The sequence below is a fragment of the Pelophylax lessonae genome (assembly GCF_965119305.1).
Source record: "Pelophylax lessonae genome assembly, chromosome: 13".
In the NCBI taxonomy this organism is placed as follows: domain Eukaryota; kingdom Metazoa; phylum Chordata; class Amphibia; order Anura; family Ranidae; genus Pelophylax; species Pelophylax lessonae.
The window spans coordinates 122,164,378-122,181,928 of record NC_138780.1 but is presented as its reverse complement, the minus strand read 5'-3'; positions in this window follow the sequence as shown (position 1 = coordinate 122,181,928).

The window sequence follows — 17,551 nt, the reverse complement described above, 5'->3', positions numbered from 1 at the left end:
CTGCAGCATGTAATCGCTCATGTGTGCCAGGCTGCCCAGAGGCAATGAAAGGCTGTCCTCTGTGGGGGGTGTATCGTCTGTGTCCTCTGTATCCCCCCAGCCACGCACCAGTGATGGCCATGAGCTGGCCTGGGTGCCACCCTGCTGTGAACATGGTTCCATCTCCTCCTCCAGCTCCTCATCCTCCAGAACTGTGCCCCTGCTGGACAATTGTGTCCCTGGCGTTTGTGTGTGCAGGAACCCACCCTCAGAGCCCCTTGTGAATGACTGCCCTCAAAGCCTTGGAAATGTTACCTCTTCATCATCCTCCTCCTCCTCATCCTGTGCCACATCCTCTTCCATCATCGCCCGAATTGTTTTTTGAAGGAGGCATAGAAGTGGGATAGTTAAGCTGAGAACGGCGTCATCGGCACTGGCCATGTTGGTGGAATACTCAAAACAGCGCAACAAGGCACACAGGTCTCACATGGAGGCCCAGTTATTGGTGGTGAAGTGGTGCTGTTCCGCAGAGCGACTCACGCGTGCGTGCTGCAGCTGAAACTCCACTATGGCCTGCTGCTGCTCGCACAGTCTTTCCAGCATGTGCAAGGTGGAGTTCCACCTTGTGGGCACGTCACATATGAGGCGGTGAGTGGGAAGGCCGAAGTTACGCTGCAGCGCTGACAGGCGAGCAGCAGCAGGGTGAGAACGTCGAAAATGCGCACAGACGGCCCGCACTTTCTGCAGCAGCTCTGACATATCGGGGTAGTTTTTAAGGAACCTCTGCACCACCAAATTCAGCACATGCGCCAGGCAAGGGATGTGCGTCAAACCGGCTAGGCCCAGAGCTGCTATGAGATTTCGCCCGTTATCGCACACCACCAGGCCGGGCTTGAGGCTCGCTGGCAGCAACTACTCATTTGTCTGCTGTTCCATGCTCCTCCACAACTCCTGCGCGGTGTGTGGTTTTTTCCCCCAAACAGGCAAGTTTTAAAACTGCCTGCTGTCGTTTACCCCTGGCCGTGCTGAAGTTGGTGGTGAAGGTGTTACGCTGTCCGGATGAGGTGGCGGTAGAGGATGAGGAAGCGGAGTAGGAGGAGTTAGGAACAGGAGGCAAACTGAAGCGCCCTGCAATCCTCGGTGGTGGAAGGACATGCGCCAAATTGCTATCCGCCTTAGGCCCATCCGCCACTGCATTTACCCAGTGTGCCGTTAGGGAGATATAATGCCCCTGACCGTGCTTACTGGTCCACGTATCGGTAGATAGGTGTACCTTGCCACAGATTGCGTTGCGCAGTGCACACCTGATTTTTTCCCCCACTTGGTTGTGCAGGAAAGGGATGGCTTGCCTGGAAAAGTAGTGGCGGCTGGGCACGACGTACTGTGGGACAGCCACCGACATAAGGTTTTTAAAACTGTGCGTCTCCACCAGACGGAATGACAGCATTTCAAAGGCCAAGAATTTTGAAATGCTGGCATTCAGGGCCAGGGATCGCGGGTGGGTAGGGGGGTACTTCCTCTTCCTCTCAAGTGTTTGGGAGATGGAAAGCTGAACGCTTCCACTGGACATTGTGGAGATGGTTGGTGACCCAGGTGGTGGTGTTGCTGACAGATCGTCTGTTTGGGGGGTGGCAGGTGCCGGTATCACTACAGATGTGGCTGGAGCAGCCGAGACTGCAGCAGAAGAGGAAGCAGGATGAGCCAGAGACCTTTCTTGGTTTTGAAGGTGTCTACTCCACTGCAGCTCGTGCTTTGCACTTAGATGCCTGATCATGCAGGTTGTGCTCAGGTTGAGAAGGTTTATGCCTCGCTTCAGGCTCTGATTGCACAGGGTGCAAACCATTCGTGTCCTGTCTTCAGCATATTTTCTAAAGAACTTCCACGCTAGAGAACTCCATTGAGCTGGCTTTGGTGCGCTCGTTCCCTTGCTGCGTTGGGCAGTAGCAGGCGTAGAGTCTAGGGCACGGCCGCTCCGCTTCTGCACCCTGCTCCCTCTTCTGCTGTGCTGGTTGCTCTGTGCGACCACTGCCTCTTCCTCCAAACTACTCAGGTCACCTGCATGACCTTCATTCCATGTGGGGTCGAGGACCTCATCGTCCTCCACATCACCTTCCACCCAGTCTTCACCCCTGCCTTCCTTGTCGGTCTCCACAATTCTGAGCGCAGCAGCAGTTGGCACCTGCGTTTCGTCATCATCGGAGACGTGCTGCGATGGTCCTTGCATGTACTCATCTTGAGAAATAAGTGGTTGGGCATCGCTGCACTCAATCTCTTCCACTTCTGGGGCAAGGCTAGGTGGATGGCCCTGGGAAACCCTGCTGACAGAGTCCTCGAAAAGAAGAAGAGACTGCTGTATGGCTTGGGGCTCAGACTGCTTGCCTGATTTGCAAGGGGGTGAAGTGAAAGACGGTTAGACATCGGCTGCAGGTGCCAACTCTGACCTTTCTGCAGTAGACTGGGTGGGAGACAATGTGAAGGAACTGGAGGCACTGTCAGTAGCAAACCAATCTACTATCACCTCTACGTGTTCTGGCATCATCACTTCTAGAGGCCTATGATGCCCTACCAAATACTGCTGCAGGTTCTGTCGCCTACTAACACTTGAGGAAGGTGTTTCATTTGTGCGTGTAGCTGGCACAGATCGACCACGTCCTCTCCTTGCAACAGGAGCTCTACCAGCAGCACCACGACCCAGGCCACGGCCCCAATTTGACATATTTTCTGTAATTTATGATCTTGCCCTAGAAAGGTTTTTATTGAATAGCGGAACAAAACAACAACAGTATCGCACGGGTGTATCTCACATTCAAATATGCAAACTATGCCGCAATTTAATGTTTTTTACCCCAAAAGGGTGTATATTGAATAGCGGAATAGGAAAAAGGATAAAAAAAGGTGTAGCTCACACGTAAAAACACAGACTAGGCCCTGATTACAATTTTTTGTACCCTAAAGGTAGGATGAGGAAGAGGAGTAGGAGGAGTTGGGAACAGGAGGCAAACTGAAGCGCCCTGCAATCCTCGGCGGTAGAAGGAGATACACCTTTTTAAATTTGTTTGGCGCATCTCACATGTACCGATACAGACTATCCCGCAATTAAATTTTTTACACTCAAAGAGGGTGTATATTGAATAGCAGAATAGGACAAATTTTACAAAACAGTGTATCTCACACGTACAAACACAGACTAGGCCCCGATTACAATTTTTTGTACCCTAAAGGCAGGATGAGGAGTAGGAGGAGTTCGGAACAGGCAGGAGGCAGACTGAAGCATCCTCAAATCCTCGGCAGTATGAGATGCGCCCCAAAAATTGGAAAGGTGTATTTCACACGTACCGACACAGACTATCCGGCAATTTAATTGTTTATACCCAAAGGTTTTGATTAAATAGCGGAATAGAAAATATGATATCAAAAGGTGTATGTATCTCACACGTACCGACACAGACTCTCCCGCAATTTAATTGTTTATACCCAAAGGTTTTTATTGAATAGCGGAATAGAAAATATGATCAAAAAAAGTGTATGTATCTCACACGTACACAACCAGACTAGGCCCCAATTACTATTTTTTGTACCCCTAAAGGCAGGATGAGGAGTAGGAGGAGTATGGAACAGGCAGCACCCTCAAATCTTCAGAAGTATGAGATGAACCCCAAAAATTGGAAAGGTGTATCTCACACGTACCAACACAGACTATCCCGCAATTTAATTGTTTATACCCAAAGGTTTTTATTGAATAGCGGAATAGAAAATATGATCAAAAAAAGTGTATGTATCTCACGCGTACACAACCAGACTAGGCCCCAATTACTATTTTTTGTACCCCTAAAGGCAGGATGAGGAGTAGGAGGAGTACGGAACAGGCAGCACCCTCAAATCTTCAGAAGTATGAGATGAACCCCAAAAATTGGAAAGGTGTATCTCACACGTACCAACACAGACTATCCCGCAATTTAATTGTTTATACCCAAGGGTTTTTATTGAATAGCGGAATAGAAAATATGATCTAAGATTGGTATGATTCATCAATAGCACATGTGAACAGCAGTGTCTTATATCATTCAGCTCTGCTGCAGGCCACAATTTAATTTTTTTAACCCAAGGCTGTATATTGAATAGTGGAATAGAAAAAAGTGTATGATTTTTGAAACCACTCAATAATAGCACATGTGAACACTGAACACAGCAGTGTATGATCAGAGTCAGCACAGCACAGCTGAACGAAAAACGCTGCACACAGTGACTGATAGAAAAAGACTTTTCTCCCTCCTCCTCAGTGGGCAAAAAAGATTGTGTTCACTGCACCCCACACACAGCAAAATCGATGTGGACCACTGACACCTGCCTATCTCCAGCCTCTCCCTAAAAGGATTGATAAGATCGGTCACTGGAAACCCCCCCCCCCCACACAGCAATATCGATTGTAGAACACACTGTCTGACCCTAAAAATCAGCAGCCTCTCCCTAAAAGGATTGATAAGATCGGTCACTGCAAACCCCACCCAGCAATATCGATTGTAGAACACACTGTCTGACCCTAAAAATCAGCAGCCTCTCCCTAAAAGGATTGATAAGATCGGTCACTGCAAACCCCACCCAGCAACATTGATTGTAGAACACGCTGTCTGACCCTAAAAATCAGCAGCCTCTCCCAAAAAGGATTGATAAGATCGGTCACTGCAAACCCCACCCAGCAATATCGATTGTAGAACACACTGTCTGACCCTAAAAATCAGCAGCCTCTCCCTAAAAGGATTTATAAGATCGGTCACTGCAAACCCCACCCAGCAATATCGATTGTAGAACACACTGTCTGACCCTAAAAATCAGCAGCCTCTCCCTAAAAGGATTGATAAGATCGGTCACTGCAAAATCGATTGTAGAAAACTGACCCTAAAAATCAGCAGCCTCTCCCTAAAATGCCCTACAACTTGCCCTGCCTAACACACTCCGACCTGTCCCTCAATTCTATCCGGACACAAATGGTTTTTGCCTGTCTGTCCCTAATCAGCAGCCAGCACGTATGATGTGTGCTCTGTCCCTGAACTAACACAGCAGAATGACACAGCGGCGCTCCGTCTTGGACTTATAAAGACTTGGTCACATGCTTCAGATGGCCAATCACAGCTACTAATACATTTGTAGGCATGGCTGGGATGGCTTAAGGCACACCAGTTAAACGCTTGTTGATTGGCTGTTGAAAGCCCGCCATGAAAACCGCGCCAATGCATACAAAACCCGGAAATAAAATGACCGAACACGGATTTTTACCCGAACATACAGTAAAGTTTTCGGGTCTGTGTTCGGGTAACAAAAATCCAATTATTCGGTACAAACACGAATAATACAGTCTGTGTTCGCTCAACCCTACTAAAGACAGGTTCCCTCCTTGGGACCTGAACAGGGTCCTAGAGGCGTTATCTAAGGACCCTTTTTGAACCTTTTAAAGGAAATCTCACTAAAATTTCTTTCTCTAAAAGTAGCCATCACTACAGCAAGAAGAATTGGTGATCTACAGGCTCTTTCCATTAAAGAGCCCTTTATGGACCTCAAATCACTGAACCGGTTTGTGCGGTTGTAGAACTTTCAATTTGTGGCTATCCAGACTGTCAGGCAGTGAACTTTCTAGCAGATCCTGTTCAGACTCCTGTTGCCATGGGGAGGTTAATCTCTTTCCTGTACCCCTCACACTCAGTCACAGATAATGCCCAAAAGGAGAATAAAACAGGCAATAGTGCATTACCTCTTATAAGACTTTATTAGTAAAGGTAGAACACTTACATTTAAAGTTGGATAAATAGGCAAATGTTATTTCAATCGTGGCCGCTCTGCAGCACGGACCACAGGTGGTGACAGCACAGGCTTCTCCCCGACACGTTTTCCCTCATGAGGCATCGACTGGGAATGGAGATAGGGGCCGCGCCGTCACATTGCACAAATTATTTTTTATAATTACAGTTGCCTGGCCTGCCAGTGAATGTCCGGTCCACAGAGTGTACTGTGCCCACTGCAGTGCCCACCACTCATATATATATATATATATATATATATATATATATACAGTGGCACAGCACCTTGCAAATTAAAAACAAAATTATTTTTTATAATTGCAGTTGCCTGGCCTGCCAGTGAGTGTCAGGTCCACAGAGTGTACTGTACCCACTGCAGTGCCCACCACTCATATATATATTTTTAATTTGCAAGGTGCTGTGCCACCGTATATATATTTTTTATAATTGAAGTTGCCTGGCCTGCCAGTGAGTGTCAGGTCCACAGAGTGTACTATGCCCACTGCAGTGCCCACCACTCATATATATACGGTGGCACAGCACCTTGCAAATTAAAAAAAAATATATTTTTTATAATTGCAGTTGCCTGGCCTGCCAGTGAGTGTCAGGTCCACAGAGTGTACTGTGCCCACTGCAGTGCCCACCACTCATATATACGGTGGCACAGCACCTTGCAAATTAAAAAAATATATATTTTCTATAATTGCAGTTGCCTGGCCTGCCAGTGAGTGTCGGGTCCACAGAGTGTACTGTGCCCACTGCAGTGCCCACCACTCATACGGTGGCACAGCACCTTGCACGCATAGTACCACAAATCTAAAAAAAATCACAGGCAGAGGCAGGCCACCCCTCAGGGGCCGTCGTGGTCATGGTGCTGTGATAATGCCCATAATTGGCCCTAGAATAATGCCCAGTGTTCAGAAGCCACGTACCCTGAACTCAAAAAATTCTGAGGACATAGTTGACTGGCTTACACAGGACACCCAATCTTCTACAGCTTCTGCTCGGAACCTTGATGCACCATCCTCCTCCAGCTCAGCTTTGGGCACCTCTCAATTTACCACTCGCCCGCCGGCACCACCACCAACACTAGCACCACAGCCGCTTCACTTGATCGGTCAGAGGAGTTATTTACACATCAGTTGGAAGAAATAAGTGATGCGCAACCATTAGTGCCAGAGGATGTAGATAACGGGGATATGTCTCAGTCAGGCAGCATTATAAACATGGACGTACATTGTGATGATGATGATGATGATGTTGTACCTGCTGCTGCTGCTGCCTTTGCTGAGTTGTCAAGTGAAGCGGCTGATGATGACGATGTGTCCGTGGATGTCACCTGGGTGCCTGCTCGAAGAGAAGAAGAAGAGGGGGAAAGTTCAGATGGGGAGACGGAGAGGAGGAGGAGACGAGTTGGAAGCAGGGGGAGGTCATCGCAAGGAGCTAGTGGCACAGTCAGACAGCATGTATCGGCACCTGGGGTCAGCCAGACAGCACGCCAATCAACGCAAGCTGTTGCCACCACCAGAATGCCATCATTGCAAAGCTCAGCAGTGTGGCATTTTTTTTGTGTGTCTGCCTCTGATAACAGCGATGCCATTTGCAACCTGTGCCAAAAGAAACTGAGTCTTGGGAAGTCCAACACCCACCTAGGTACAACTGCTTTGCGAAGGCACATGATCTCACATCACAAATGCCTATGGGATCAACACATCAGTACAAGCAGCACACAAACTTAAAGCCACCATCCTCCTCCTGGTCCAGCATCTTCAGCCACTTCAACCACTGCTGTCCTCCTTGCCCCCTATCAACAACCCGCCACTCCGCCTCTCACCTTCAGCAGTTCCTGCTCATCTGCCCACAGTCAGGTGTCTGTCAAGGAAATGTTTGAGCGTAAGAAGCCAATGTCACAGAGTCACCCCCTTGCCCGGCGTCTGACAGCTGGCTTGTCGGAACTCTTAGCCCACCAGCTTTTACCATACAAGCTGGTGGAGTCTGAGGCCTTCAAAAAATTTGTCGCTATTGGGACACCGCAGTGGAAGGTACCCGGCCAAAATTTTTTTTCACAAAAGGCAATCCCCAACCTGTACTCTATTGTGAAAAAGGAAGTCATGTCATGTCTGGCACACAGTGTTGGGGCAAGGGTCCATCTAACCACTGATACCTGGTCTGCAAAGCACGGTCAGGGCAGGTATATCACTTACACTGCGCATTGGGTAAACCTGCTGGCGGCTGCCAAGCATGGAATGCGTGGCTCTGCAGAGGAGTTGGTGACACCGCCACGACTTGCAGGCAGGCCTGCTGCCACCTCCTCTACTCCTCCTACTCCATCCTCTTTGCTAACCTCCTCGGCTGAGTCCTCTTCTGCTGTTGCGTCTTGCTCCACACCAACTGCACCCCCCCAGCTCCCCAGGGGCTATTCCACATGCCGGATATGACAGTGTCACGCCGTCTTGGGGTTGGCTTGCCTGAAAGCAGAGAGTCACACCGGACCAGCACTACTGTCCGACCTGAACGCACAGGTGGATCAGTGGCTGACCCCGCACCAACTGGAGATCGGCAAAGTGGTGTGTGACAACGTAAGCAATTTGTTGGCGGCATTAAATTTGGGCAAGTTGACACATGTACCGTGCATGGCACATGTGTTGAATCTGATTGTACAACGCTTTGTGCATAAGTACCCAGGCTTACAGGACGTCCTCAAGCAGACCAGGAAGGTGTGGGGCCATTTCAGGCGTTCCTACACGGCCATGGCGCACTTTTCAGATATTCAGCGGCGAAACAACATGCCAGTGAAGCGCTTGATTTGCAACAGCCCGACACGTTGGAATTCAACACTCCTAATGTTCGACCGCCTGCTCCAACAAGAAAAAGCCGTCAACGAATATTTGTATGACCGGGGTGCAGACTTGTATAAAGTACTCGAAATTTCTACTTGAGTAAAAGTACAAGTGCTCGATCAAAAAGTGACTTGAGTAGAAGTGGAAGTGCTCCAGGAAAAGTTACTTAAGTAGAAGTACTAAAGTATTCAACATTTTTTTAATTAAGTATTGCAAGTAGTTTTTTCAAAAAAATTGCTTCTTAAGTACTAAAAGTAAAAAGTACCAGTAGTTTTGAAAAAAAAATTCTACTCAAGTACTGAAAGTAGAAGTACAAGTACTGTGTTATGTAGTTATTAAAGAAAGAAGTCAAAAGTTTGAACATCATATTGTTTTTTATTATTTAAAATGATTTATTCAAATGATTAACCTAAAGGACAATCACAATTCCTTAGGCTGTAACTTTTTGTAAACAAAAAACAGATAAAGTATGTCCCTCCCTTCCCCTTTTAAAGCATCCACCTTTTAAAGCCAGGGGTGGTCTCCTTCCTGAGCTTCCTCACTCTCACAGCCAGGCAGATCACTTGAAGTTGAATGGCCAGGGGTGGAAGTTAGTGTTTTTGGTTCGTCCATCTTTTCAGCTGATCAAAAGGCAGAACAGGAGCATGCGCAGTCTTCTTAATCGCGGTTTGATTTGATTTGCTCAATTGATGATGATGTGCCAGGCCAGCTTCATAAAACCTACAACGCTTAAAGTGAAAAATGCATCAAAAACTACTAACAAAGTGGCTGTGCTAAAAATGCTAATAAAGTGCCTGCAATTATATATATATATATATATATATATATATATATATATATATATATATATATATATATATATATATATATATATATATTCTTCGTGTATTCAAAATCATCGCCCACAGTATCAAAAATAAAGTGACATGTCTGTGCTAAATGCAGTGCAAATTATTCCCACAATGTAAATTTAATTCATATAAAATATATATGACAATACCACAATAAAATAAGTTGTGATTGTGAATAATTTAGGTGCAAGTTTAAGTGTGTAAACTAAACTTTATAACGAAAAGTCCATAACTGAATTCCAGTGTGCAATCTAAGAAGTGCTTGTCACTTGCTGTCAGATGCTTCCACCTTTCTTCTGTGATCTGCTCAAGTAAAGTGGTGGACTGGATAGCCTCTCACCTTAGTAGCACTGGCACTGCACTGGTTCAAAAAGCTGTTTATATTATTTTCATTATAAGAACTTGTCAGAACATGCTTCCACCACCTGTCCTTCACACTAGTAGTGCTCATTTGCTTTGCTCAAGTCAAGTGCCACTGCCAGTGGCCACTGCAGTGCAGGCACAGCCGCACAGGCAGAGGCAGGCCGCAGGAAGCACAGGCACCACCACAACACAACACTTATGGTCCATGGACCATGGATGGTCGGATAATCATCATAGCCGTCAGTCTCACTCTTCTTGGTTCAAAAAAGCCAACCATGACCCGTGTGTATATAATATATTAATATTTTATATTGATTATTTTGTTTCTCAAATGGCACATTTGCCATGGCAAGGATTAGGCCCTCTCCACGGTCCACCTCACTCACCTCATAGAGAAGAAGATGAGATGACGAAGAAAATGCTCCGAGTCCTGCTCCCGCGTCCCGCCGCCTGCATCACAACTCCTCTCAATAAGGGCCCTAAGGGGTGGAGTCTGAGTGACACACAACACGTTTAGAGGCGGAGACATCGAGCGGGAAGACGGCAGCACGGCTCCTCCAGTGCGGTCTCTTAACTTGATGATCATGACAGTGATTCCGCAGGCAGCGGCGCGAGCGAGGCTGTGGGATTGATTGAATTGAGTTGTGCTGCCATTTGCTACACGCTACCTACTACTACTACTAAATTGTGAGTCAGTATATTTTATTTCATTTTTATATATAAAAGGGTATTGTTGAGCACTACTAGCCACTATATCTCCTGGCTGTCACATGTTGGGGAATCACAGCGGCTCGGCTCCAGAAATGGCGGTTGTCCCCGTCATCCTGCCAGGGCCGCCAAGAAGTTCATCACCTAATCTTAAGTTATTAATATCTTATGAAGAGAGGACCTATGAGATTGAGAATTGAAATAATTAAATATATATGGCTTTTTGAACCAGTGCAGTCAGTGCCAGTGCCACCCAGATGCTATCCAGCAGTGCCACCACCATTAAGTGTGTTGGTCGGTCACTTGAGCACTGAAGGAGGTGGAAGCATCTGACAAGTGAAGTGACACTTTAGATTTGCACACTGGAATTCATTTATGGACTTTTCGTTATAGATAGGTTTACACACTTCAACTTGTTGCACGCACCTGACCTAACTTATTTCATAACTTATTTTATTGTGATTTATTGTCATATTTTATATGAATGGAATTTACTGTTACATTGTGGGAATAATTATTTTCACTGCATTTAGGCTTTAGCACATTCATAAAACCAAAGAAAGAGAATATAAAACCAAAGCCCAATATCTCTATCACCCTACGCTGGTAGGAGGATGAGGATGTGCTAAACTGTACGAATACAGTAAATTAGCAATATCTAGCAGCTGCCTTGATATATACAGATTGATAAAAGGATGTGAATAGCCTCAAAGTCTAAGACAAGGAAGTACCACATAAGCAGCGCTTAAAATAAATGCATACATATACAATATGTGCAAATTCAACAATCAGGTGAGAAAGATGTACTAGCAGTCTGTGTAAGAGTCCATCTGACAAATCCAAAGGGATGACCCGTCATCATGAAGTGAAGTAAATATGATTGACAAACTTCCACCACACCGCGTGACCCCTTAGGCAGTCAACACTCACCAAGTGCCTGCAAACAATGAGCCTTTACAATGACAGTATGAATCCCGGATCGCTCCACCGGATAATTAACACTAGCAGGTGTCCAGAAGGATCTCACTCGGGAATGGCTCAAAGATGACTGGAATACTCAGAGAGGCATCACATGTGTATATATAAAGGGAAAACGCTCATAGGGCAGTAGTTCTAAAACTCTTTATTGTAAAAAACAAGCCCCATCCCCCTCACATTAAACTCACATGTTCAATACAAAAATATGGCATGTAAACGAGTGGAGATGACCAGAAGCTGTGCGGCCAATAGCTCACCAGTGCCAAACCGTCCCCGGAGATGAATCCTGGATCGGGACACCGCCGATACTCCCCGGACACTCAAACTGCCTCGCTCGCCTAACTCCGCTCCGCTCCACTATATTACAGACACTCCGTTGCTCTCGTCAGCGTTCGGGAACTTCCGCCTCCACCTCGCCGACAGCACGTAGTAGTTGGGGTGATAGCGTACTCACGCCCTGACGCGTTTCGTCATTGGCTGACTTCAACTGATTGTTGAATTTGCACATATTGTATATGTATGCATTTAGCACATTCATGTCACTTTATTTTTGATACTGTGTGGAGTGTGGGCAGGGCACTGGGGGCAACGATGATATTATATCGATTGCACAGGCACTTTATTCGCACAGCCAAGTTGTGTTTGTTAGTAGTTTCTTGATGCACTTTAAGCGCTGTAGCACCATTTAATTGTTTGTTTCATATTTTCTTTTTATTGGAAACATTTGGTATAGCAGCTTTTATTATACACAGCCTTTATTTTCGTATGCGCTGATTTACAAATGACATTATACACATTTTTTTGAGCTTTATGCAACCTGCCATCTACTGTTCTGGCAGTGGTAATTTTTTTAAAAGTAACGAGTAACGATGCAGCACAAAAAAAAAAGTAAAAGTATCGAAATCATCGAAAAAATGTAGTGAAGTAAAAGTAGAAGTAGGAGAAAAAAATTCTACTCTAGGAAAGTACAGATACCGCATTTCGGTACTTAAGTACAGTACTTAACCACTTAAGCCCCGGAGGATTTGGCTGCTAAAAGACCAGGGGGTATTTTGCGATTCGGCACTGCGTGACTTTAACGGACAATTGCGCAGTCGTGCGACGCTGTACCTAAACGAATTTGACGTCCTTTTTTTCCCACAAACAGAGCTTTCTTTTGGTGGTATTTGATCACCTGTGCAATTTTTTGATCACGCGCTATAAACAAAAAAAGAGCGTCAATTTTGAAAAAATAACAATATTTTTCACATTTTTTTATATGAAATTCCCCAAAAAAAAAAAAGTAAAAATCAAAATTTTTTAACATTTTCGGCCAATTTATTTTATGCTACATATGTTTGGTAAAAAAAATCGCAAAAAGCGTATTTTGATTGGTTTGCGCAAAATTTATCGCGTTTACTAACAAAGGGAAAGATTTTTGTCATTTTTGTTGTTTTTTTTTTTTAATGCGTAATGGCGGCGATCTGCGATTTCTTTTGCGGTACTGCGACATTGCGGCGGACATAACGGACCCTTGACTGACATTTTTGACACTTTTGGGGTTACCAGTGACATTTCTACAGTAATCAGTGCTATATATATGCACTGTTACTGTAAAAATACACAGGCAGTGAAGGGGTTAACTTTATTTGAAAGGGAGGGGCTGTGTGTGTCCCTAGGGGTGTGATTCTTACTGTGATTGGCTGTGGCTTGAGGTGTAGTTACACTGATCAACAGTTCTACATAGTAGAACCGTATGATCAGTGTCTCTACACAGGGAGAACTGACAGGCAGCTTGTTTACACAAGCTGCCTGCCTTTCTCCCTCTCCCCCGACGATCGCAGAGTGATCGGCGGACATCGGGTCCGCCGGTCACACGCGCGGGGGGGTGCGTGACCGCACGGGAGCTCGCCGCCGGCGGCGCGCGCTCGCTCCCCAGACCCTCCCAGGCTAGTGACGTACCGATACGTCACTCTGCCTGTGAGGGGCTGACCGCCGCAGTATATGTACTTGCGGCGGTCGGCAAGTGGTTAAGTAGTTCTACTTCGTTACTATACATCTCTGCCGGGGTGCTAGGACAGCCTCTGCGGAGCTGGGTATTTTTTTGCCACGTTACTGGACGCTCATGCGCAATGCCTGTAGGCTCATGCGTCCTTTTGAGGAGGTGACAAACCTAGTCAGTGGCACCGAAGGCACCATCAGCGACATCATCCCATATGTTTTCTTCCTGGAGCGTGCCCTGCGAAGAGTGCTGGATCAGGCCGTAGATGAGCGTGAAGAGGAAGAGTTGTGGTCACCATCACCACCAGAAACAGCCTTATCGCTTGCTGGACCTGCGGCAACTCTGGAAGAGGAGTCTGAGGAAGAGGAGTCAGAGGAGGAATGTGGCTTTGAGGAGGAGGAACACCAACCACAGCAGGCATCCCAGGGTGCTCGTTGTCACCTATCTGGTACCCGTGGGGTTGTACGTGGCTGGGGGGGGAAGAACAGACCTTCAATGAGATCAGTGAGGACAAGGAATTGGACATGAGTAGCTCAGCATCCAACCTTGTGCAAATGGGGTCTTTCATGCTGTCATGCCTTTTGAGGGACCCTCGTATAAAAAGGCTGAAAGAGAACGACCTGTACTGGGTGCCACGCTACTAGACCCCCGGTATAAGCAGAAAGTGTCTTAAATGTTACCGAATTACCGGCAGTCGCAAAGGATGCAGCGGTTACAAAACAAGTTAAAAAGTATGCTTTACACAGCGTATAAGGGTGATGTCACAGCACAACGGGAATCTAACAGGGGAAGAGGTGAAAGTAATCCTCCTCCTACCACAACCACGCCGGCAAGGACAGGACGCTTTACAGACGTGTTGATGGAGGACATGCGGAGCTTTTTTAGTCCTACGCATCGCCACAGGCCTTCGGGGTCCACCCTCAGAGAACGACTCGACCGACAGGTAGCAGACTACCTTGCCTTAACTGCAGATAACGACACTCTGAGGAGCGATGAACCCCTTGACTACTGGGTGTGCAGGCTTGACCTGTGGCCTGAGCTATCCCAATTTGCGATAGAACTTCTGTCCTGCCCCGCTTCAAGTGTCCTGTCAGAAAGGACCTTCAGCGCAGCAGGAGGTATTGTCACTGAGAAGAGAAGTCGCCTAGGTCAAAAAAGTCTCGATTACCTCACCTTTATTAAGATGAATGAGGCATGGATCCCGAAGGGACTGACAGTGGGGGATGCATTTGACTAAAAAAGGCCTGATGAGATGCCTTGAGCAAAAAATGGTCCACATGCTGCTGTATTTAATCTCTGCATGCCGGATGACTTACATGACTTCTCCGCCACCAACTACGGTTCAAGCCGCAATGTTTTAGTGAACTTTCTGCCTGAAAAACCTCAATTTTTCCGGCCGCTGCTACAGCAGCAGCTGCAACAATACCTACTTTTTCAGGCATGTGTACATGCTTAATTTTTCTGGCCTCTGGTGCTACACTGTGGCTGCAAAAAACAAAAAAACAAAAAAAAGGCACATACATGTGTCAATTCCCCTTCGTGATCGTTACCTTGTTGTGGTGAAGGGGCTTGCGTATCACAATGAAGCGATCACCTCTAGGAGTGTGCTGGCAATGTTGACACACCCCAGATGATAAGGTCGTTGCTTCATTATGAACAGATCAAAAGCGATCCGCTGGATAATTTTTCATAGAAAATACATTAATTTTCTTTATGATCATCTTGCGTGATCATTAAAGCCTACTAGGCCAACAATGGGCCCACACTGCAGAATCATTGTTTTCTGAGTCACTTAATTGTCACTGAACTACCTCAGCACGACCATAAGCTTTGAAAAACCGCCATCACCTGCAATCTCCCGAACGTGCGCATGAGCACAGTCATCACTACAGCAAGATTGACGCATAGAGGAATAAAATTTATGTCATGAGTGTGTCAACTATTGACAACTCTTTGCGGTTGTCTAAAATCTATTCGATACACGTCCCCTGATAGGGGACGTAACAGGGATTAAACTGATAAGAACAGATTTTTTTAATTTAAAAAAAGAGGACAGCCTCTGCGGAGCTGGGTATTTTTTGGCCGTGTTACTGAATGCTCATGCACGATGGCTGTAGGCTCATGCGTCCTTTTTCGGTGGTGACAAACCTGGTCAGTCAAACCCAAGGCAACATCATCGACCTCATCCCATATGTGTTTTTTCTGGAACGTGCCCTGCGAAGAGTACTGGATCAGGCCGTAGATGAGCATGAAGAGGAAGAGTTGTGGTCCCCATCACCACCAGAAGCAGCCTTGTCGTTGTCGATTGCTGGACCTGTGGCAACGCAGAGAGAGGAGTCTGAAGAAGAGAAGTCAGAGGAGGAAGGTGGCTTTGAGGAGGTGGAAGACCAACCACAGCAGGCGTCCCAGGGGGCTTGTTGTCACCTTTCGGGGACCCTTGGTGTTGTACGTGGCTGGCTGGGTGGAGGAAAAGACCTTCAATGACGTCAGTGAGGACAAGGAACGGGACATGGCTAGCTTGGTATCCAACCTTGTGCAAATGGGGAGTTTGCGGTTGTGCAAATGGACGGACTGACTGACTGTTAAACGGGGAGTTTGGTCTGTTAGAGTTTGGTCTGTCACTGTGAAGCGGGCGTAACCCTTACACTACCTGATTGATACAACATCATACCTGATCATATACACACACTGAATGTTTTAAAGCACGTTATTCCAAACAATTTAGGAATGTTAGGTGATTTATGCCCTTTATGGATTAAAACCTGACTCTGCATCAACTACCTAATTTTCCATGGGAGTTTTGCCATTGATCCCCCTCCGGCATGCCAAAGTCCAGGTGTTAGTCCCCTTGAAACAACTTTTCCATCACTATTGTGGCCAGAAAGAGTCCCTGTGGGTTTTAAAATTCGCCTGCCTATTGAAGTCTATGGCGGTTCGCCCGGTTTGCGCACATTTGCGGAGGTTCGCGTTCGCCGTTCGCGAACGGCAAATTTTAGGTTCGCGACATCACTACTGTAGAACCTCATAAAGTTCAGGAGATGCATAAAAGTTTTCTGTTACACAATAGCCCTGATTTAGCAATGGCTCAATTAGTGAAAGAACAGAAGATGTTGCCATTCCATAATTGCTGTATTTTTCATCAAATTTTGTTCCTTTTCCAGTGTATATCACTGAATTCCAAATGTAGCCCATTGACGATTCGCATAGCATGTAGGATTTTTACACCAAATCGTGCCCTCTTTGATGCAATGTATTGCACCCAGCTGAGCCTTCCCTTGTAGGCCATTAGACTTTCATCTATGCTGGGCACCGCTTTCATCTGTGCTGGAACTGGAGAGAGTCCAGAGAAGGGCAACAAAGCTAATAAAGCGACTGGAGGATCACAGCTCTGAGAAAAGACTACAAGCATTGAACTTATTCTCTCTGGAGAAGAGACACTTGAGAGGAGATATGATATCAATGTACAAATACAGTACTGGCGACAAACTATTCAGTGAAAGGGAATATAAAAGGACTCACGGCCATTTGGTAAAATGAGAAGAAAAGCAGTTTAACCTAAATTGCCTAAAGCAGGGGTGTCAAACTCAATTTCATCATGGGCCACATCAGCAATGCGTTTGCCCTCAAAGGGCCAGTTGTAGCTGGGTTGCACTATGTACACGGTGCAGAGTTCAGTATTACCTCAGGATTATTCTACGTACAGAGTGAAGGGTTCAGCAGCTCACTATGTACAGATGTCAGGGGTGCGCTACATACAGAGAGCAGGGTTCAGGGGTCCGCCATGTACAGAGTGCAGGGTTCAGAGGTGCGCTACGTACAGAGAGCAGGGTTCAGGGGTCCGCTATGTACAGAGAGCAGGGTTCAGGGGTCCGCTATGTACAGAGAGCAGGGTTCAGGGGTCCGCTACGTACAGAGAGCAGGGTTCAGGGGTCCGCTATGTACAGAGAGCAGGGTTCAGGGGTCCGCTATATACAGAGAGCAGGGTTCAGGGGTCCACTATGTACAGAGTGCAGGGGTCAGCAGCACGTTATGTACAGAGGGCAGGGGTGCGCTACGTAC